This window comes from Struthio camelus, chromosome 1, assembly GCF_040807025.1.
Source record: "Struthio camelus isolate bStrCam1 chromosome 1, bStrCam1.hap1, whole genome shotgun sequence".
NCBI classification, from domain to species: Eukaryota; Metazoa; Chordata; class Aves; order Struthioniformes; family Struthionidae; genus Struthio; species Struthio camelus.
Genome location: NC_090942.1, coordinates 198,046,093 through 198,069,925, shown reverse-complemented (window position 1 = coordinate 198,069,925; position 23,833 = coordinate 198,046,093). Strand labels below are relative to the sequence as shown.

The window sequence follows — 23,833 nt, the reverse complement described above, 5'->3', positions numbered from 1 at the left end:
AAGAGAAGGCTAAAAATACAAACAGCTTCAGTTCTAAATTAAAGTTGGCTGTATGTCTGATTTAGATCAATCCTAACTTCTACGCTCGCGTCTACTCTGTGGACTTCCAACGCATGGGAAGAAATGTGCGTCTCAAGAACTGATTTTGTATAACTGAATAGCTTACATTGACCCATATATGTAATTTACTTTTTGTGACAGACTGAATATTGATAGCATTTATTTTAATGATTGTTTCAGGACTCCATCTATGAGACAACAAAGCAGAATAGAAGCTTTTAAAAATAAGAGAGAAGCTTAAGCCTTTGATGTATGTGGCAAGCCTGTCAGCAGTGAAAAAGACATGTCAGAAGGCAGCGCTGTCATTGTCAAAGTGGGAAGCAGGCAAAGAAAGCTGATAGCATGTGACATGCTTGTCGCTGCAGGTGCCATGAACTGAGCAATGCATACCAGCTAGGCATATTTTATTGTTGGTCAGTATACATTTTAATGTTATAGGCATACTTTGGGTAATAGAAAGAATATGGTCCATTTATAGAAAATCTAGATTCATTATATTATCCTTGTCATTTGAACTTTGTATGTAAAGGTATGAGCATGCAGATATACATGCTTTAGGTGGACCTCCTCTCACCTCTTTTCAGCCATTTAAAAGTGACATGTTCTTGTAAATTAACTGTCAAGACACTTGCTACAGTCCAAGGATACTGAAACATGCTTCCAGAAGGTAAATCCTCTGACTTATCCTGGATACCAATTTTGGGATGGGATGAGTCTCCCTCCTGGCATGACTACTTTATCCAAAACTATGAAGGAAGTCCAGACAAAAAGCTTACACTGGTCACCTAACTTTTACTTGGGCAAACAGAGGCAGAAGAATCTCAACCCCACATCTTCGTTACAGTATTAGTAGATTAAAATGTCTACATGTGAATGACTAACCTACATTTGAAGCCCACATTTTTTCAGAAGCTTCAGGTGAGCTACCTAAATAGAAGTGACTTCAGTTTCACACCTTTGGTTCTCCCTAACATTATGGGAATTGGGCACAATGCCTTTGAAGTAGAAAACACATTATTTATATGAAATGGTTGGAATAACTAATATTTCATACAGTATTTTGTATATTTTGGGCACAGTGAAAAAGCCTCCTGCCATCTGAAGTGAATACTAAGTATTATCTGTACCTCTATGAGCCATTACCTTTGTTTTTGAAGCTACTGGCAACGAGCGCCCTGCTGGGAGGCATGCTGCTAGCATCCACACTTCCGGCCTACCATGCAGAGCCGGATGCTAGGGAAGGAGATCTGCCTCTTGCAGATGACTCCCCAAAAGGCAAGAAAAGAGCTGTGGTCTCATTGCTCACCCTGGCCTGTCTGGGATGGCTTTGGTGGCTCTCAAGGGAGAGGATGGGATGTGTTAAGCAACCATTACTGCTGGCAGCTGCCGCTGTTGCTCACATCTTGATAGTTCCAGCAGGAATAGCAGTGCTTAAGTCTCCCAGTCTTCCCCCAGACTCTCTTTCCCAGTGTTACCCTTTCTTATTATCTCTTTCCCTCTTCTGGCAGAAATTGCCCAACCTTGGCCTGTTCTCTGGACCATCTTCAGTTCGGCTGATGCTGCGAAGCAGACTCTGCTGTAATGACATCCTGTAGGAATATAGCCCTGTGTTCATGGGAACATCTTTGCTATAACAATCTAGTGTAAAATGCTCCAGAAGAAGCTACAAAAATTTCGAAGTAGGCTAGGATGGGATAAGTCAATGGTGTTTTGTGTAATTGTAATATTTTAAGATGATGTTTTAGATCCTGAAACAAGAATTAGGATCCCTGCAAAAATTCGTGTTGTTATTTATCTCTTGATTTTCCCAGTTTCTTTTTAAATTTTGGTAAGTTATTTGTCTAGAATGATTTCCAGTCTTACTGTGTGTGGCGTGAAGCTGTAATTTCTACAGTTTAATTGCAAAAAGCATGAAAAAGTTTTTCCTTTTAGTAGATTTGCTTACTCCATTGAAGTCTTTTTTTTTTTTTTTCTCTTGTGAAGAGACTGGGACAAAGAAAGAACTCAGGAGTAGGCTGGTTTTGTGCAAGTGTGGCAAGAAATCTATGAAGAGGAAGTGAAAAGAAGACAGAATGTGAGTTTTCCCCTTTCATCCTGTGGACCATATCTCTTCATTCAGTGTTGCAGTGACTAGAAAAATCCTCGTATACAACATACCAAATTCCATATCTTATAGAGAGTTACATATACATTTATAGCTCCTAAAAATGGAACAGATTGGGCAGAGCTGTGGATTTAGAAATCCTGCCCATAGCAAAATGAATAACTCAGAGAGGTCTATACATTCAGAGCTAAATTCGCCCTTGTAGTAAAAGGCCCATAACGCAGACCTTGAAAATAATATAATTATCGCCAAAACAATGAACGTATGCACTTACAAGTTCTGAAAAATTGTAATCTTTCTGGAAAAGGTCTCCAAAGCTTTATAAATAGCAAAATTCATTTCTTGTGCTTAGGTTATTCTAAATCTATACTGTAGCATTAGCTGTACTAGTAGGCAATAGTGTAGGTAAAGATATTGCCGGATAATAAAAATCTCACAGGCATTTGTGAGGTTTTTTTTCAGGCTGGAAGGGACAACGTAGGATATGCCTCAGTTAACATTCAGCTGTCAAGCTAAAACTGACTCCAAAACAGCTTTAGGGAGAGCACCAAAATAAGCAACAAAGGCATTTTTTCTAAGGTAAAATGTGCAATATAGCACCCAGTCAACTACAGCTTTTTACAGACATAGGAGTTTAAAACTTACAACCTGAAATTTATTCTCTAAGGAAAGCTCCTTACAAATCAAGAATAAATTAATAAAGATTTATCATATAGTTAGTGAAATGCTGTGGATGGAAAGTTCTCTTATGATTTGGCAAAAGCAAAGGTGTATGTGCACACTTGCAGATTTTTGTGCATCATGATCTGTTGGCCTGATTCTCCTTTGCCCAGACAACCAAAATTTGTGTTAAAACTCATCAAGTTTTGGACAAAGATCACACAAAAAGCTCATATTAAGCTTAACCATTAAATAGGAGGATTTTACAAAGACTTTGCTATTTGATAGTCTCATTTCTATTTTCGCAAGGAGAATCAAAGAGTTTTTACCCCTCAGCCCCTAATGCATTTGTTTCCCTTTTATAGCAATTGTGTTTAATAGTTTCCATTGCTTTAAACAATCTTCCCTTGACAAACTAAACAAACAAGCCAAAAGAATGTGAAACACATAAACTAATAGCAAATTAGGAATTAGGGCTGTTTTCCTGATTATAATTTTACCCGTTTTGCAAGGTAATCCCATATGTTTCAATTCAGTTAATTTCCGTAAGCCTAACAACAGGAACTCGGTTAGTAGCCAAAAGATCCTCCGAGCGTTGGGGCAGAATAGAAAAAGAAAGGAACAGCTCCTGACAAAAGGCATTTCAGCTTGCTTGCTGCACAAGAGCTCTGTCAACAGAAGTATGTGTGAGAATCCCTGGGGCTAAAATAGCCTCTGCAAGCGCTGGCCAAATTATTCACAGAAAGAGAGAAAGAAAAAAGAAGAGTGAGGGGAAAAAAAAGAAGAGAGAGCAAGAGCATGCTTCACAGGAACACCAGGCACTTCTAAAAATACAGTGTGATCTCATTCTTCACGTTATGCCAGACCTTAACATCGTGCTTTTCTTTATCACCTGAAGCACCTGGATTCAGTTTCACGCCGCACACCCTCTACTTTGGATGCTGTCAGTTTTTGAACAGGTAGGCTGTGAAATGCCTTTTAATGTAGTACTTCCATGTCAGCATAAAGGAATGCCAAAATTAGGTTTCCGTGTCACTTGCAAATTCTAATTATTAGTTGTCTACATTGCTTCAAGACCTACATTTGAGGCCAAAATTTCACAAGCCTTCCTTTATATGTATATACAGGATCATAGCTTGCAGGCAGACTTTTGCATGTACTGCAAAGTGTAGCTACAATGTAGGGTACTGAGCATGTGAGTTTCCGGGTGTGATTACAAATCAGTTATTTGCAAATCTAGCCTGGAAAGGGAAAGTGTGAATTGTCATTGGAAATACAGGGTGAGAAGACTGCTGAGTCATAGTGTAATTTTGGAAGTGTTTGTCTGTATTGCTTTTGATTAGAGCAAACAGCAAAATGAAGAAGCTGAAGTACCCTTCTACTCAGGTAAGGGATCCTGCATTCTAGTAATACTATATAATATTTCACCCTGAAACATCCAGAAGTACTCATAGATGCTGCAAAATCTACATCCCTCCTGACTCATTTCAGTGAGTAAGGGAGACAGCACTAAGATGTTGAGTTCTCTTACACTTCATGCACCTGACTGATTGCCTTCACTGAGCTTAACTAGTATTTAAGTCAGCAAAGAATTTGGCATATTTATGAATGAGTCACTCAGCAAATGAAGCCACCTCTTGAGGCAACCATTTAACACAAATTACTTTATGTGATAGTTCAGTAAGGCTTGTCTCAACTTTAGATGCTTATCATCCCAAAATAGCTTTGCTAACAGCCCTTCCCTTCAGCTTTGCCATGTCCAGCCCCACCCCCACCCCCTACCAGAAACTCATTTTACATTGTCAAGAAGGTAAAATGCCTTCCCGAATGGAATAAATTAAAGAGACAAAGGGACATTTTGCAAGCATAACTGTGCCTGCATTCATGTTTTTTCTTTGGTTCAACTCCTAGTTACACACACAGTATTTTCCAGCCACCTTGCTGACTGATGCACCTATGCCAGCAAAATATTTACAGCTGGACCTACTTGTAATATTAAGGGGGAAAGATTCAGGTCTAGGAGGAATCATTGATGCATTTGGTTTAGTTAGCTGAGCTTGATGCTGATCCAGCCAAGATGCTAACATCCTGCCAGTAGTAAAATGTATCCCGACTGAATTGTGTTTTGGTCTAAAATATCATTCTCAACATCACTGTCATCGTCACCACCATACAGGAATGGTGGTTTAATTGCGACTAAGCTGGGCATTTGCAATAGTATTATTGATGCCATTTCTAAGAACTTAGATATTTGGGTGACGTTTAGTCTTAGTCAGTTTACCTAGTGTTGGGTATTGGCTTTGCAAATCATTCTGCTATGTGCAGCCTTTGCGTCGAATGGTTACGATCCGGACCAAAATCAAACACTCGGAGCGTGTGAACACCAGTAAAGCTAAGGAGTAGACCCGGTTCTTCACATGTGGAAAAGTCTCATACCCTTTGCATACCTAATTCCACCCTCTGGCCAGAAGGTACAAAAAAGGACTGAGGTAGGAATGAGGAATTTAGAGTATACGGCTTTCAGTGTGATTCTCAGCATGTGAATGAAGTATCTTTAAAGAATAAGAATTCTTCTGGCTTTCCTTCTGCCATGAGGCCTCTTTTAGCATTAAATTTTAGCACCTATGAAATGCAGCATCAAGCTCCTGATGAGATATTGGCCTGAGGCTGTTGGACTACTTGTGCTTAGAAGGCAATTTTGAGTGATTTAAAATTACAGTGTGAACTATAGAAATTAAGCCTGATGTGAAACTGCTGAAAGTCTTAATACTCAGGGGAAAGAAGGGGTGAAAGGTGTGTGTGTCCATATGTGTGTTCCTACAATTGTATTACTAAATAAAAAAAAGAGATTTTTTTTTAATATTGCCCTAGAATACGTCCACTTTGTTTTTATAGGAATGGTGCAATGAACATGGAAGAGTAAGAGCATACGCAGAGTCATACTCAGACACTGCAGAGGCCCCAAGATGAACCAACACCTAATAAATATTTTAAAACAAACACTGGGCAAACCACATAGGATTTTAACAATGCCACAATCCTCGCCCTAGAGGGACACAGACTTTTTTTTCCTATCTCTTCATCTAAGCAACCAGTCCAAACCACAGTCAAGACACAGCGTTGCTACAAGCAGACACACAGGTATGAGCTGTTTTCTCCCTCCCGTCTAAATATTGGAAATGTTTCTTCAGACTCTAAAGTGAATTCCATTACATTTGTTCATGGGATGCTCAATAGACTGGTTGGAAGCTAATCTTTACATTGCACGAAGGGGTACAGTCTGGAAGAAACAATTTTCTTATATTGGAGGATATATATACAAGATGGACTACTTAAAGGTCATACCCATATCTTTAATTTTTTTTAAAGCTGATGAAAGAGAAATGGCATAGCACAACCACGTCTCACTCTACTAATTAGGTAAAGAGCAAGCAGCTTGTGTTGGTCTGTTTGTTTTTTCTATTTGGCTCCTGTCTACTGAAAGTTGCATATCAACCCAGAGTCATCCTTCACAAAGCCTGCCAGTGGATGTACTTTAGATTGCTCCCAAAAGTGCATGCATCCCACTGAGAATTCTCTGCTGGAGCAGTGACACCCACCAGCAGCAAAAGACACCAGAAGATGACAGTTATCTCGACACTCGCAGGCGCAGAGGCTGGTATAGACTTGTGTTTACTGTGAGGTTCATTTTTCTCCTTTCTATGCCTTGCCTCTCCCTTTGCTTCAGCTCTCTGTGCTTGCAGGCTCTGTATGTTGACTGCAAGGGTGAAAGCCCTAGCACAGAGGGAGAGCGACTTCTCAACAGCTGGCCAGATCTATTGCACTTGGCTCACGAGAAACCACAATAAATATAAATCTCACTTGCTGTTTTCTGAGCAAAGTATAAACAGAAAAATAACTCATGAGGCACTGGTGTTTGGGATAATAATACTCAGAACTTTGCTGAAATCCCCGGCTGGTTCTAAGCAGCGAGCTTCGGGAGCTGGAGGCAGTCTCACAGTGGTAGCTAATGAACCCTGCACAAATTTATTAACGCTGTTCATATGACTAGGCTGCTTCTGATACCTAAGCTCACTGAGATACACCTGAAGGAAAAATCGGTCAGGGAGGATTCAGTTGCCTAAATAAAGGCTGCTAGTGCCCTCTGAGATGTCTTACGACTATCTCCCACGTGGCCTTCAGTTGTCTGCTCAGAGAGGTGCAGATCTTCTGTAAGTCCTTTGGCATATATACAATATAGCTGTCTAAGGACAGCAGGGTAGGTAGGCACTTATTTAGGCAACTGAATTGCATCTTGAGGTTACTAAGTAGGCTATTCCAAAAATTTATCTTCAGGCACCTTATTTAGGTGACTAATTTAGGTTCTTAGAAGGCTGAACCTGTCCTTTGCCTATATAAAAACCCTATATTCTTAATGTACTCAGTGAAATTCAGCTGACATAAGTACTCTACTGTTTGCAAAAATGTAGGTGTGAGTCGCTTGGTTAAGAACAGAAGATCCTGTAGGAAGCCAAATTGATCAAATTGCCAGCAGCTCTCTACTCTCTAAAATGCGGTATCTATACTATAGTACATTATTATGAGAAGTTTTCAGGCTAAATCAGAACATACTCAGAAAACAAACAAGAACAACTGCTTTAGTGCCATGTGTATTACATCAGTTCATAGCAGTTCAGCTCCCCAGGTTTGTGCTCCTGTCAGTCTTTTAAACTTTCTGCAGTGTTCTGGCAACACACTACATTTCTCAATTGAAATACACTGTTTAATGCAAGACTGGTTAACAGCTTGAATAGGCAGGACTTTGATTTATGAACTGCATCAATATGGTAATGAGGATGTTGGCTGGGCAATTAGTTTTAAATTGTATAAGCTCACACTAGCTCTTGTTGTTATGAGTACAAAGGTTTGTCAGAACGCCTTTGAGTTCAGTATTTCAGAATCCTCTAGTGTCTTTATACCTATTAGACCAGAACCGTAGCAAATTAAAACCTCTGCTATACCGTCTGAATCTAACACCACTAAATTCTTACTGATACCATTTGTATGAAAATATCAGCAGTTGTAAATAGGTGCATCCATTTAAAATGTTACTTTACATACTTTTTTTTTTTAATTCCAGAACTCGCTTTGCACTCCAGCAATGTCTTTATCACCCTCTCTAATCAGTGTCTGTAATGAAGGCTAAAGAACTGATCACCCCCCCCAATAATGCCTATTACTACAAAGGCCATGCCAGAAGGCAGAGTCCTCCTCCCAAGATCTGCTGGGTGAATGAGATATAAATGGCAGCAGTGGAGGACTGTGTCAGCTGCAATGAAGATAAGTTATTTCAGAGGAACCTCCTGTGAACTCTACCTGTTTGTGCAATTAGGCCAACGTGTATCCTGTACAGTCCATTTATGAACAAAAGAGCAAGAGCTGTTAGTTTGCATTCTTCACTCAAGTAAGGCAAAACTCTCTTCATCCCTCTTGCCCTCTCTGCCAAAAATCAGACGATACATTCAGTTTTGGTCAAGAAACATTTTTCCAGTAAAAGAACTCTTCCCTATAAAAAAAAAATTTTTGGGGGGTCAATCCAACACATTTTGTTAAATCTGAAAAAAATATTTTCATTTATGTTGGGGATTGTTTACTTCTTTTGGTGAATCTATTTAATTTTTCAGAGCTTTCGGATTAAAAAAGTGTTCAAATACTAAGTGTTCAGATGAGTATTTAAGCATTTTCAACCTTCCTACCTCTTGCTCTCCTACATGATTTTTTTTTGTGCTATTAAATATTCAGTTAATTTGACAGAAATTCATAGTTCATTTGAGTTCCTCATTTTTGGGTAAGTTTGTCAGGTGGGGTTGCCCAGATCTACCAGGCAAAGTCAAAATATCCAGCTAAACTTTAGTGCGAGCTTCTTTAGAGATGTCTGAAGTCTTGTCTTTAGATGTCTTTAAAGAAAGATGTATCACAAGCCAGGGTGCATATTTGAAGCCTGAATAGCTATTGTGAACAAATTCCCTGTTTGGCTTTCTGCTTTTAGGCTATTTCTTCTCTCTTTTGAGATTTTCCAATAATTAGTTACACTCATCTATTTCCAGTGTCAGTTGTTAAATTCCAGATTTCTACTGAATGAGACTTGTGGTTTTGTCTGCTGAATTAAAGAGGCTTATGGTATCTGATCAACTTTTCCCCATAGAGGAGAAAAGCCTGGCCTTTTTAATCAAATAATGACTCTACTTTTTAATTAACTCAAATGCCTAAAAATTTCATGCAGCGTAAGGAAGTGAAGTACAAAATATCTAAACTATCTCTAAGGTCACTAGTTTAAAGTCTTGGAGATAATAAAGTAGTGGAGCTGCGATACACTGCTGTGATGTATCTTGTTTCTGGTATACAAAGAGTTAGCTCTGAGATCTTTACATGGCACTGCATAATGCAATAAATGAATGCCAAGTTCAGAGGTCATTTCTGAAGCTCTTCTCTGAACCTTCCATAAGTTTGTTTTTTTTTCTGTTATAAATTGCTCCTGTGAGACTCCCTAGCATCTTTACCCATACCATCATTGATCTATGCAGAGTAAAACTGCTTTGGGCACTTCCACATGACTTTGTGGAACGGAGCAACAAATAACCAGCACATCACGAAAAATGACATCTGGCTGTTTCCACTAGTGGATGCTGCTGGAACTTTTAAAGCATCTACTATGCCCAAAGCATAGTCCACAAATAAAGAATGAGCTAGATTTTTTTTTCCAGAAGGAAATTTGGAGTGGAGAAAAATGCCTGAAGCTCTCAGTTTATATCCTGACTAAAAGGTTTATGAAGCAAAAGTGCAGAACATCTATTTTTTAACTTTTCCTAGTTTTCCTTTCGTTTCCTACAGAAGCCCATTCTTTCCAACATTCAGGAAATAAAAACAAAGGATAAGTAGAAATCTTAATCAAAGGGGCTGTCTGTTCCCGGTCAGGACCAAGCTGACACAGAACATGAAATCTGATTAATTTGATTTCCATGAATACACAAGTATTGGTACAAACCTTGTTACAGAGCTCTTTAGAAGAAGCAGCTTCAGTGCCTTATGAAAGCATTCATTCAAATGGCATACGTCCACCTTCCACTGGCCAATGGCCTCTGCAGCTCTGTTCAGTTATGCTAACCTCTGAGAAAGATGATTTCTTTCAGCCTCTCTTTTACAAGTTCAAAGTGTGTTGTGTTAATGTAAAAGAGATTTTTATCCTGTACCGTGTTCTAGTGTGTTCACCACACATACTCATATATACAATCTGTTATGGGACAGCATGCCTGAAACATATTATGAGATAAAGATCTGTCAGCAAACCAGTGTTTCATGGGTTTAAAACTCAGGCACTATAAATCATACCAGGCTAAAGTCTTGGCATATTTTTCTCATGCTAGATACAGAATTTTTTTTTTTTTAAACAATGAGAAATAATGATCACATCAGTAATTTTTGGTTAAAAAGCAGAAAAACAAGTATGTAGATATAAATATATTTGACAGTTTCATTAGCTTTCTGGTCCAAAAAATGGTAGAATAAATACTCTCAGTTTATAAGCCCTCCTCTCCCTTTCTATTGCTAACTAATTATCCATACAGGTTAAGGTCCAAGTTTAGGGTGTGCTAAACATAAAATATCTTAAGAGAGACTAATCTTCAAAAAATCATAGGCCTCCCCTTTTGGAAAATATTAACCACTTTTAAAGTGTGCATGACAGTGTGCATCAAAATCAGCAGTTGCACCTGAAATAAAATATTTTTTCTTCTTAATAATCATTGTACTGTTTAGTCTGCATGAATACTCAGTAGATATGCACTACTGAAAAGTATATTTGAGGACAAAATTCTGCAGTGAAGATTTTATTGAAAATATACATAGGGTATCTGTCAAAAATGACAGATAGGTGAATAGATAGGACACATTAGAGAATGGAAATGCCAGCATGGAAACGTTAGGATCTCTCCTTTTTCCTCTGTACATCTCTCTTGCACATGTACAAAGCCTACGCCTTATATGCTAGCTCCTACACGCAGCTTCTTGCAGTCCCACTGCTCGATCCTGCTGGAATCTGGGATAAACTCTTCTTCCTGATTCTTCAAGTTCCCCTTATTTCAAGAATATGAAACGTTCACTTATTCACAAACGAAATCACAGAACAATTCAGGAAGGGACTAACACTCACACCTGCAAATTTTCTGCTGTCATGTTTAGACTCCTCTTAGACATCTGTGATGCTTCCTCCCCCATTTCTTATTATCTGTCTAGCTCACACAATTAGTGAGATAGTGGGTTTATACATCCTTCTGGCACAGAGCAGTCCATGCTACTACACAGCCTTAGCCACTAAAACAGGGTAGCTGCAAGCAAGCTGTATCCTGGGAATGGTCTCCTGACTGTTATAACTACCAGGCAGCGCCCAGGAATTGTTTCAGGGATGGAGGGAAAACTGTTGACGTGGCAGGGAACTATTACCATATTGATGCAGTTCATAAATCAAAGTCCTGCCTATTTGCCAGTGTGGACCATTGTGTTTCAGTGGCTGGCAAGTTCTTTGAATTTATTAGTGTAGACGCAGCCTATTTGCCTCCAGACTAATAGGACTATAAATTTCCTTGGAGGATCTACAAAGTAAAACCTACTGATTATTTCTAGACAAAGATACAGGACTGGCCTAAGCTATATTAAGCATCATTTCTCAAAGTAAACAGCTTTGTACAGAATGTACTGTAACATTCTTTTTCTGATATTTATTAAATTTCTCAGTAGACAAAAAAAAAAAAGGTGGGATGCAGTATGTAAGTGTACATGAAGTCTCATGTGTGTACATGAAGTGTACATGCAGTCTCAGTGTACATGAATGAGTATATGAACAAAACAAAAAAAAACTATATTAAATCTTTCATGTCCAGGTTGCTAGTTTCTTTTCCCTCCATATGAGCAATGATCTTGCGATGAAAACACTGTCAGTTAGCAGCCTTTCATGGTTAGGGGTTTCGAAGTATTTCCCTTTGAACTAGTAAATACACCATAAAACCACTATCATCACCATAAGGCTTCCTTCTTTAAAATTTGTTCCCTAACCAAGTTCAGACGAAATGCCCATAAGATTTTCATTCTTCTTCTGCTAAAGGGTCCTGAAAGCCAGGTTTACTGATGGAACAGCAGAGGGAATCTTCCACTATTTTTACTTTTTGCTCTCTTATCTGCCAAATAGGTGTTAATTTCTTTCTCTAGTGCTGTCTGCCTGGTACCTTTCCATGGGCACTGAGCCACCTGTGATACAGAGCAATGTACAAGGAGCGAAGACTTGGAAATAATGATATGAGGATGCTGAAAAGGCCAGAGAAACACAAAAACAACTGAAAAAGGTAGGAAAGCAAGCGGGAAGCTCTCTGGCTTGTTACTCTGGGTATTGTGCAATAGTGGTATATTTTCATTTAATAAGTTCCATGTCACTGTTGCATAACATTCACATTTCTGAGTCAAAATCTCAATGAACAGGAAGGGAAAGAAGGAAATCAGAAGCCATAGTCTGTCTTATGACATGGTTGCAGTTCATTCACTACGAGTAACTCATAAAAGTGTTTTCAGACTTTTTGGAACTTCTGAACCACAGAAGAGTGAGATGGCCACTGGAAAGACACTCAGATGCTCTAAAATATTCCAGATGCAATTCTCTAGCAGAGCTCTGGAAAGAGCAGAGTGAATCCTGCCCGTGTCTTCAGGTAAGCCTGCTGTATGCAAGGACTAGGCCACAGAAACTCACAAAACCCTCATATTAACCCCAATGACTCTGAAGAGATCATTTGTGTAATAATCTAAATTCTGAAAGGACATGATTTCAAAATAGTGATATCTCTTCATCAGTTTTTTTAATCATACTTTAGTTCCCACTACTCTGAAGACAAGCTTAAAAATTTAAAAGACCATAATTAATATAACATTGGCTTCCTTTGCCAAAGTGATGACAGAGTGAACTAGTTCTGTGAAATATGGACTGTCCTGTACACCTCAGCAAAGCGTAAATTGCAGACAACCCAAGCCATGAGCTCTGGGAATGACAAGAAAAGAGCAATGTCACCAACTTCATCCACCCCCACAACCGTCTTTAGCTGCTGGGCACTTACTGCTGACAGCTTTCTCACTGCCACCTCTCTCTTTCCTTAAAGTGCAGTAAATGAACGTTGCTTGTGGTTTTGGTGGAACGGGAACAAGGAATTGGTCTTGCTAATCTTTCATCACCACAAGGAGTGTGAACACACGACAGTGCCTGGAACCACAAAGGCACTGTATATTTTTAGCTATAAGTCTGTATTGCTTTAGTCGAGCCTTGCTTTGCAAGATGAGGCCCAAAGGCAGTGAAAAGTGAAGTTACTCTCAGGCTTTCTCAAGAAGACGACAGCCCTATGTAAGAAAGAAAGCAAAAGAAGCGTGGTAAGTGGGAAATTAGCTGTGCCACTTCCCAAGAACATACGTCCTCAGGGCTCTAACAAGCCCTGCAACAACCAGGACCCTGCAGCCTGAGTGCACAACCATGTTCTGCACTTAGCAGCTGCACACAATCAAGCAGCTGCCAAGCAGAAAAGCAGACAAGAAATAAATGGGCACAGGAGGATTAGTACTTATTTAACGTTTCTATTTATCCAAAAGATGAAAATTAACTAACTAGGTTGGGGCCAGATTGTGTCAGATCGGGTACAGATATACAGAAAAGTGCAGCACCTGCCTCAAATTGCTTTTGGTTTGAAAGGAATAACACATTTATATTCACAACTTAACATTTTTATTAGCCTTCTTCCACCTCATTTTTACTTATCATTTTTATAGTCTAAAAACCTAAAATCATATACACTAAATGGAATATTGGCAAATGCATAAATACTGACAGAGGAACTCCTCTTTTTAGAGAATCTAGGATGTACTCTGCATATGTTTGTTATAATGCACTACTTTCATCCTCTCTTGAAGTCATAGGGAGAGCTATATTGATGTTAGGTGCCTAGAAGTTTCCATTATTATGACAGATTGACAAGTGATAGAGAGCTGTCTACACAACTTGGTCCCATTGAAAATATACATTATAATATATTTTTTAATTACATGATCCTACAGCTTGATAGCCTGCTATTTCCTGCTTCAACCTGCACAAGAGAGAGCTGACAAAGGCGGTGTCAATATAGCAAGGCAGTGGTAAAACTAGCCATGCTAATTTCTGACCTCTGATAACTAATCAGTGTTGCTTTAGCATGCTTCTGTGTGACTTATTGATGTGTGTTTATGTAATTGTGCAAAGGGCTAAGTTTCCCTTTGATATTAAGATGGTAACTGGCACCGTCACATTTTTAGTGATTTCCTGTCTTCGATAACCTTCAGTTAAGTAAAGAAATGTTAACTTACGTAAACAATTCCAAAGATGCTTGAAAGTATCCTAAACAAACACCATACCAGTGAGGGTACAGGCAAGAAGAAGTTTTTTTCCAGCTTCTGCTGGTATTTCTGAGTTTCCTTTTCTCAGAGCCAGAGGTGCACTGCCAGTGAGTTTCCATGCTGGTATTTACTGTTACAGCGCTCCCCAACCACTCTCCATTTCCCTATACAAAGGGGAAGTATGGGAGAACAGCGTCCACTATTCATTTGCATTAACCAGTCTTACATTTCAAGAAGGTGTCACTCACTATTTTGGCTGAAACTACAAACTAATTCTGCTTTAAGTCATTCCTGTTTCCCTCTCTGTCCCTTTATGACCCATGAAATGATTTTACTAACTTGCAATAGGAAATTTTAGTTCTTTCTGCTACTTGGTGATTTGGGTATTTCCCAGAGATACTGTATATTGACATCTTTTTGCTGAATAGATATGACTTTTAGCATTTGAACCCCACCTTGTGAAGACTCATGTTGCAGTTCGATTTAATTTAAGCATTTAGCTTAGGCTTGAACGAGCAACTTCTGATTGTAAACTTAGGCTGCTTTTCAAAGTGTGTAATTTTTTCTACATTAGCTCTCCCCAAAGGAGCCAGAACCTAAAGCTTGTGTTTCAGCTTCTTCCAGTGTTGCTTTTTATTGGTCTCGTGTTTTACTAAGTCAAATGTAATTGAAAGTTCTGGATGATTTTCTTTTTTTAGTTTTAGACTTTTGCTCAAGACAGTTATTTCTAGAATAGCAGAGATTTCAATTTATATCTTGCATAAGCAAGGGGGCCTAAAGATTCATAGTTTTCAATGAGGCATAAAGGTGGATAGTCCAAATCCCAGGGGACCCGAGCAGGAACAAAGATGGGATTGCCAAGAAGGAACACATTAATGTGCCCCATATTTATTTCATTAATGACCAAGAATTCACATTGGCAGTTAAGCAGAAGAATCAGCTGAATCGAAGGCAGATGGCCGGTGACCAAAAAGAGATTGTTAACTATCTAACACCTTCCTCCGTAGCTGAAGACCCCTTGTATTGTTTACTGGTCCAAATAATAACGGACCAAGATCATGTTCTTTAAGAGTCCCAGAGACTATCTATGAATTGCAGGTTCTACTTCTATTAAAAAAAAAAATTAACTCTGTTGATCAGTTCACACTTTCCAGTAGACTCTCCATAATAAAAAAGGATGTAATTTAATAAGAGCTGATCTTAAGCTTGACACCAAAACAATCCTAAAATTAGCGTGGTGAATGGAAGGAGATCTTCACAGGCAAGAACTTTATAAACCTCAAAGACCAGCTCTGCATACTGTCATTCAGGCTCGTTCCCGTATCAGATATATTTATATGGTTGTCTTTTGATCAGCAGAGGAATTGAAATACTGTATTTTAAAGTAATAATGTTCTTTATCAGCCAATAATGTGTCTCAGCTAAAAGAAATCACTATACATAAAAAATTTTGCATTCTATTGAAAAGTACCACATTTAGAAGCTCTGGAGGTGTGATAGAAACAAACAAGAAGTTTGTCTTAATTTTTTTCCAGACCCCTCACATGACCTTTTTCCTAGACCCCTTAAATGCTAACATATATTTAACGTTTCATAATGTATCAACTGCAGATTCTCACTTCTCACTTAAGTGAGCAAACTCAATTCCTCAAGACATTGAAACAAACTTGATAGTCTTTGCTAAGATTTTATCTAGGAAAACTGGTCATATTCATTACAGTGAAGCAAATCCAAAATAACTCTTTAAGTTATGAGCCTCCACCTATGCAAGTTAGATAAAATGCTGGCCTACGGATTTACAGGATTTGCCTTGAAAGAGTTTTTACCTAGTGTTTCAATTAAGATGGCAAAGTATTGTTTTACAGAAAGCTGATTTGTACTAAAGAAGTTGCTGCGACAGAGGAATGGGGAACACTACTGCATATACGTGGTGAGCACAGTGCATATACATATTTTGCAATATGATGTATCATTTTGGACTCTTCAGGTACAAAATTAGCTATGATTTGCACAATCAGGTTCTTGGAGGGAATTAAGTCTATTGTGCCTAAGTCTAAGTGGTGTCAGTGAAATCCTGCATATGGAAACAATACATCAAAGATACTTTAAGTGTTACTGCAGAAATGCACATCATACTGCAAATGCTATATTTTAAAGGGTTGGTGTTGAAAAGGTAACTAGGAAGGTTCTCCCAAATGTGTATGTTCTGTTTATGGATGGCCAATTACCTACTGTCCAGTGTAAATGTTCTTTACCAAGCACCACACTATCCCAAATTAACATTTGTGTGGCAAGTTTTCCATTTACTCTGATGGATACTTGACCAGGTGCTAAATAGCATAAGTGATAAAATGATGCCAACTTCAAGATTTTCAAAATTCTCCTTTTACATTTGCTTCAATAAAACCTTATAGCTTTATTTTGTCCAGCAACTTTTGTATGGGGTGTGTTGCATTTGCACATATTTCAGGAGCTTAAGATATGCAGAAGTAAGTCAACTTAGGATAAGCAGTCACATATTTGCATGCTTGTTACAAACTCAGCAATGCTGTGAGTGCCTCTTACTCTCTAAGATCTAGTATGACTCTTATGAGTTCCTAAACACCAGATACTTCTACATTTAATCAGGAGCAGTGACTAAGACTGAATTAAATGCATTCAGGTTTTTTCCTCTCTCAAAAGATGTGTGACAAATCACTACCCGTACAAGTGCAGAGTTGCTTAGAAACCCCTTGAAGGAGCACCTGACAGATAGAAATGTCTCTAGCCTGGGGAACTGTCTGGGATAGCAGAGATTAAGTGACCATGAGTGATGCAGAGAGAGAAGGCAAACATCTTCAGAAACTAAATTATAGGTGAAGGATGAGACAGATTGTATGTTAGGCTTTCAGTAAAATTCATTGTTCTTTGGAGTTAAAACAATTAGAGATGTTCCAATGTAATGTTTTTGTAACCTTATCTTTGGTTCCTGTACATCTCCCTTGGTGTTTCCCACTCTCTCACCCAGGCTGAAAACATTTCACACTGAAAACATTGCCTCTGGAAATTCAGAAAATCTGAAAATATTGATTTTTTAGAATAGATTTAAATAGCCTGCTACATCAGAATGAATATCTTGTTTTAGAGCTTAATTTATGCTGTCATTTCTTCTGCTCTTTGCTAAACATTAGCTTTCCCTCTTCTGCAATGCCTTTTTCTACAATGTAGAAAACGGTAGACGTTACAGTTACACATGTACTGAATATTGGAAGAGACTGAGATCTATAAATATTACTCGGCTGAAGGTACTGCAGTTCAGTACCAAACAAAGTTAGCTGAAGTGGGAATTCCAACTATCCTGCTACCAAAGTAATTTCAGATCCTGAAAGTAAAAAGGAGACTTGTAAGGGGAAAGTTTGGAGAAGAAGAGAATACTGAATAATGATTACCTAATCATTATACAGTATCACAATTGTCAAATTACTAAAATCTTCTATCTATTTAATAGTCTAGTATAAGATCTTGAGCCGTAGAATTTGTATACCTTTTCTATCAGTCCTCTGAGGCCTCTAGAAAGTTTTTTCTATATGATCACCAGTATTTAACTGCCCTTTCTTACCCTACCTCTTGCCAGTAGCTAGCAATAACAGTCTCTGCTCAGGAGAAGGTTATAATCAGGAAAATGAAGCTATTATGGTGGAATGGGTCAAACATAATAAGAACTAATTCAAGCTCTTCCCAGAGTGGCCTCTGACAAAATCTAGTTGTTCAGATCTGCTTGCCCAAGCTACCTCCTCTGCGAGAGACTGTTTATTCTCTGCCAGTCCTCAACATCTCAGTGCCAACTTTTTTTTCCCCCTGCATGACCTTGTGCACTACCTATTTCAAATCTGTTGGCACTATAGATATTCTCTTTTCTCTGCATGGATGCTATGCAGTGAACAATACTTTGTAGACATGGACATGACTCTCCTCGTAGCCTTGGCTGGGACAGCATGAGACAGCTGCCCCGCTGCCCAGTCCATGACTTCCTGGCAGCAATCGAAATCACAGAATCACAGAATCACAGAATCGTTTAGGTTGGAAGGGACCTCTGGAGATCATCTAGTCCAACCTCCCTGCTCAAGCAGGGTCACCTAGAGCATATTGCCCAGGATCACATCCAGACGGGTTTTGAATATCTCCAGCGAAGGAGACTCCACCACCCCTCTGGGCAACCTGTTCCAATGCTCTGTCACCCTCACAGTGAAGAAGTTTTTTCTCAGGTTCAGATGGAACTTCCTGTGGTTCAGTTTCTGCCCATTGCCTCTTGTCCTGTTGCTGGGCACCACGGAGAAGAGGCTGGCCTCATCCTCTTGACACTCCCCCTTCAGATACTTGTACACGTTGATGAGATCTCCTCTCAATCTTCTCTTCTCCAGGCTGAACAGGCCCAGCTCTTGCAGTCTTTCTTCATAGGAGAGATGCTCCAGCCCTCTAATCATCTTGGTAGCCCTCCGCTGGACTCTCTCCAGGAGTGCCATGTCTCTCTTGTACTGGGGAGCCCAGAACTGGACACAGTACTCCAGGTGAGGCCTCACCAGGGCTGAATAGAGGGGCAGGATCACCTCCCTCGACCTGCTGGCAACACTCTGCCTCAAGCACCCCAGGATCCCATTGGCCTTCTTGGCCACAAGGGCACACTGCTGGCTCATGTTTAACTTGTTGTCCACCAGCACTCCCAGGTCCTTCTCGGCAGAGCTACTTTCCAACAGGTCAGTCCCCAGCCTGTACTGGTGCATGGGATTATTCCTGCCTAGGTGCAGGACCTTGCACTTGCCTTTGTTGAACTACATGAGGTTCCTCTCCGCCCACCTCTCCAGCCTGTCCAGGTCCCTCTGAATGGCAGCACAGTCTTCTGGTGTGTCAGCCACTCCCCCCAGTTTAGTATCATCAGCAAACTTGCTGAGGGTGCACTCTGTCCCTTCCTCCAGGTCATTGATGAATATATTGAACAAGACTGGGCCCAGGACTGACCCCTGGGGGACACCACTAGCCACAGGCCTCCAACTTGACTCTGCGCCATTCACATCCTCAACGAAAAGTAAAAAATCTTCTTAAAGCAAAGACTCAGAAATGAAGATGATATGATGTAAAGATGACTCATGAGCAGCACTTTGGATTTAGCTGGCATGCATAAGGAGCTTCCCTGTTAAAGGGAGCTAAGAGAATAGTTGCTTTAGCCCCAAAATGCTGTTTTTTGACAATGCTGTGCCTCCTGATAAGGGAACACCAAAGCTAACTCAGAGCAGAGCTGGGACTCTGCCCAGAGGAATAATATGAATCATCTAAACTACTCTTACAGCTCTCTCTGTCAATTTACTAAAAACCCTCTGTCAATTTACTAAAAACATCATATCTACAGTTGCATCTGTGGTTTAGAAAATGTGGCCTAAGGCAGGATTTTTTTTTTTTTTGCAGTTATGTCAATACATAACAAAAAAAGAGATCCAAAATGTATTGAATTCTAGGTGAATGGAGATTGAAAAATCTCACCAGATTTCTCAAAATATAATTCTTGCTTCTCTGGATTATGTCTTGCAGGAAGATATGCTTCAAAAAATGTGATTTTAAACGGATGAGTTCTCTGCTTCTTCACTGCCTCCCTGTGACTCCTCCTTTGACGTCAAAGGAGTTGTGCTAATGTAAAAAAAAAAAGCTATTTATATTATGGCAGTGCCAAGGCACCATATAAAGAATCAGTTCTTTACTGCGCTAAATGTGGTAAATACACAGGAACCTCTGAATGCGACAGAACATAAATAACTATGGATATCACAAGCTGCCGTACAGACGGCGAGATCATGATTAGCATATATAAACAAAAATACTGGCCAGCCAGACTCCTGAGGATCATGAGGCTGCCTGAAGTCTGTAGAAGTACTGATGAGTCACACACTGTTAAGAGAACATGTTTTAAAATACACTAAAATGTTCTGGGTTTTACGTCATTACTAAAAAGACGTTGGGATGTTGTGGGTTTTTTGCCACTTTAAGTTCAGGTGGAATAAAAAAGCAGAGGATAATTAAAAATATAGGTCAGGATATTTTCAGTGATCTTGCTGGAAGACCAATTTGCCAATAGTTGGTCTTACACTTTCTTCATGAAAGTTTGATTTATGGAAATTCTAGATGTCTTGCTCATCCAAACTACTTCAGCCATCTAAAATATTTTAAAGTGTTGATAGGTTAATGCAACCCTACAGTTTTCTGTTATGTTCTTAGCATCATTCTTTTTTTAAGTGTATTTTCAGTTTTTTGAAGATTAATGAGCCATTTATTCTCAGCTAGAAATTAGTTAAAACACATTGATTTAAACGACATTAATTTTGACAAAATTGACAATAATTTTAATATATCTGCTACTCAATGGTATGTGGTCCTATTTTTCTGAGGTTCCATAAAGTACTAAAAAAAGCATTGTATCACAGTTATGAATGAAAGGCCATGTAGGAAATGAAAAAATAGGTATGTGCCTCTAGTTTCTAGGACATTTTGCAGTTTAGAACTAACTACAGAAACTTCTGGAATTAAATTTGACATCAAATCTAATCACAGAATCACAGAATCACAAAATCACAGAATGGCCAAGGTTGGAAGGGGCCTCTGGAGATCATCTAGTCCAACCTCCCTGCTCAAGCAGGGGCCTCTAGAGCATATTGCCCAGGATCACATCCATCGGGTTTTGAATATCTCCGGGGAAGGAGACTCCACTACCTCTCTGGGCAACCTGTTCCAATGCTCTGTCAGGAAAGAAGTTTTTTCTCAGGTTCAGATGGAACTTCCTGTGGTTCAGTTTTTGCCCATTGCCTCTTGTCCTGTCGCTGGGCACCACAGAGAAGAGATTGGCCTCATCCTCTTGACGCTCCCCCTTCAGATACTTGTACACATTGATGAGATCCCCTCTCAGTCTTCTCTTCTCCAGGCTGAACAGGCCCGGCTCTTGCAGTCTTTCTTCAGAGGAGAGGTGCTCCAGTCCCCTCATCATCTTCATAGCCCTCCGCTGGACTCTCTCCAGTAGGGCCATGTCTCTCTTGTACTGGGGAGCCCAGAATTGGACACAGTACTCCAGATGTGGCCTCCCCAAGGCTGAGGAGAGGGACAGGATCACCTCCCTCCACCTGCTGGCAACACTCTGCCTCATGCACCCCAGGATCCCACTGGCCCTCCTGGCCACAAGGACACATTGCTGGCTCATGCTTTACTTGTTGTCCACCAGCACTCCCAGGTCCTTCTCTGCAGAGCTACTTTCCAGCAGGTCAACCCCCAGCCTGTACTGGTGCATGGGATTATTCCTGCCTAGGTGCAGGACCCTGCACTTGCCTTTGTTGAACTACATGAGGTTCCTCTCCGCCCACCTCTCCAGCCTGTCCAGGTCCCTCTGAACGGCAGCACAGTCTTCTGGTGTGTCAGCCACTCCTCCCAGTTTCATATCATCAGCAAACTTGTTGAGGGTGCACTCTGTCCCTTCCTCCAGGTCATTGATGAATACGTTGAACAAGACTGGACCCAGGACTGACCCCTGGGGGACACCACTAGCTACAGGCCTCCAACTTGACTCTGGTGCCACTGACCACAACCCTCTGAGCTCGGCCATCCAGCCAGTTCTCAAGCCACCTCACCGTCCACTCATCTAGCCCACACTTCCTGAGTTTACCTAGGAGGATGTGATGGGAGACAGTGTCAAAAGCCTTGCAGAAGTCCAGGTAGACAACATCCACTGCTCTCCCCTCATCTACCCAGCCAGTCATTCCATCAGAGAAGGCTATCAGGTTGGTCAAGCAGGATTTCCCTTTGGTGAACCCATGCTGACTACTCCTGATCACCTTCTTGTCCTCCAGATGCTTAGTGATGACAAAAGTAATGACAAAAGCCTATGCATTTTACACTTCATCTTAAGTAATATGTTGCTAGAAATACATTACACCAGGATTGATTTTTAGCCCCAGAGCATTTCATGGAGTAAATCTCAGTTTGGCACCATGTTTACCCTTAAAAAAATAAATAGAAGAGTCCTGGAAAACTGCCCTTCAGAGAGATGCAGCTTATTTTGGCAAAAAAGTTCTCAACAAACTTCTTTTGCTAGCATAATTTCCTGAATGAAATAAGCTATATAGGCAAAGGGAATTGTTTGCTGTAAGAACAGAATCCACAATTTCTTCCCTTAGAATTCTGGTGGTTAGAGATAGGATTTCCTCTGCTACTCTGCTCCTATTTAATGTAGTTATTGAAGTCACTTCTTCAGATTATTATAACACTAAACGGCATCAACGGATTAAACCCGGTCAATGATTTGCTCCAAATGACTGACTGAATGAAAACAAAATAGGGTGCTGAGGAACTGGCTTCTGCTTAGACTCATGCAACCCTGGTTTGGCCTGTTTATGGCTGGGCCATCTCGTTGCATTTTGTTAAAATTGATTAATATAACTAGATCCTATATCATCTAATAAAGCACTCCACAGCATTATTCTGAACTTGTTCTAAAAAATGCCATTGCGACATTTTAATTTTATTGACTGTTGTGCCCGGGGAATTAATCAATCTATCTGAGCTACAAAACAGAATAAAAAGTATTTGTTTTCCTCAGCTAGAGGACCCAGCTGAGGAAAGATGAGATTCCCCAGAAAAAAAACTATTTTGAACTAGGAAAAATTTACAAGTGTTGAAAGAAAGTTCATTTTTGTGTGCCACTACTCTGACGTGTTGTAGTACGACATGATAATAGACCGATTATTCTAATTTTTATTTTATTTTAGAATTAGGAATTTTTATTTTATTTTAGAATGTAGAGTGGTATTTTACTAGTATTGATAAAATAAATTTTGTGAAATAATAAAAAAATTGAAAACACTAAAAATTTGTTTTTAGTATGAAATATATCAGGATTTCCTGTTCTGAGGAGATTAACAATCCTGTTTCCATCCTGATCTGGAGTAAAAATATTTTAAAATGTTAAAAGTTTCTTGCAAGAAATAAACTATGATTTCTGATCTAAGTTAGTCCAAACCCATGACAAATGGTCCCATGAAAAATAGTCTCTGCCCTAGAGAATTCACATAAATGGGCAAAATAGATGAAGAAGTATTATAATTCTCATTTTAGAGATCATTCTCTCTGTCATAGATACTGGCCTAAAGATAGACAGAGGAAAAAAAATGAAGCTTGGCAATACTCCATCACTACTATGCCTTGATTGTACAGAAACTGCACGAAGCATAAACTACCTATAAAAACAGCCACAGCACACACTGAAGGTGTCTTGGGATATATGTGGAACAGAAAGCACAGGAGAAGACAAACCCATTGAATCTGTCTGGCTAAAATTTTGGCAATTGCAATGAACCTTTCATATAGGTGCAAACTTAACTTGTGAAAGGATCCCAGGAATGAGCCTAGTCACTCCAGACATACTCTTTAATTAAGGCTTGCTTTGTAATTAAGAACAGGCCCTGTTAAGCACAGTCCATGTGACCCATTGTTGATATTTGCAGCGAAATGAGCTGCATATTAGAAGAGTCTTCCTCTCTCCACTGAGAGCAGAGATAGCACAGGGTG

At 39.7% G+C, this 23,833-nt stretch overlaps 1 protein-coding gene and 1 long non-coding RNA gene across 5 annotated transcripts in view; one reads left to right on the top strand and one right to left on the bottom strand.

Moving 5' to 3' along the window:
- Nucleotides 1-23,833, bottom strand: part of STARD13 (StAR related lipid transfer domain containing 13) — a 328,326-nt gene that overhangs the window by 277,743 nt on the left and 26,750 nt on the right. The window lies entirely within an intron of this gene.
- LOC104151567 (uncharacterized) lies at nucleotides 1,147-23,105 on the top strand. 2 transcript variants are annotated; one of them, XR_011138679.1, is made up of 6 exons: nucleotides 1,147-2,134; nucleotides 3,723-3,783; nucleotides 5,720-5,965; nucleotides 12,045-12,198; nucleotides 16,123-16,187; nucleotides 19,820-23,105. It is a non-coding gene; the product is annotated as an uncharacterized lncRNA (long non-coding RNA). The 2 variants fall into 2 exon arrangements; XR_011138678.1 differs by lacking the exon at nucleotides 1,147-2,134 and having other exon boundaries at nucleotides 2,906-3,783.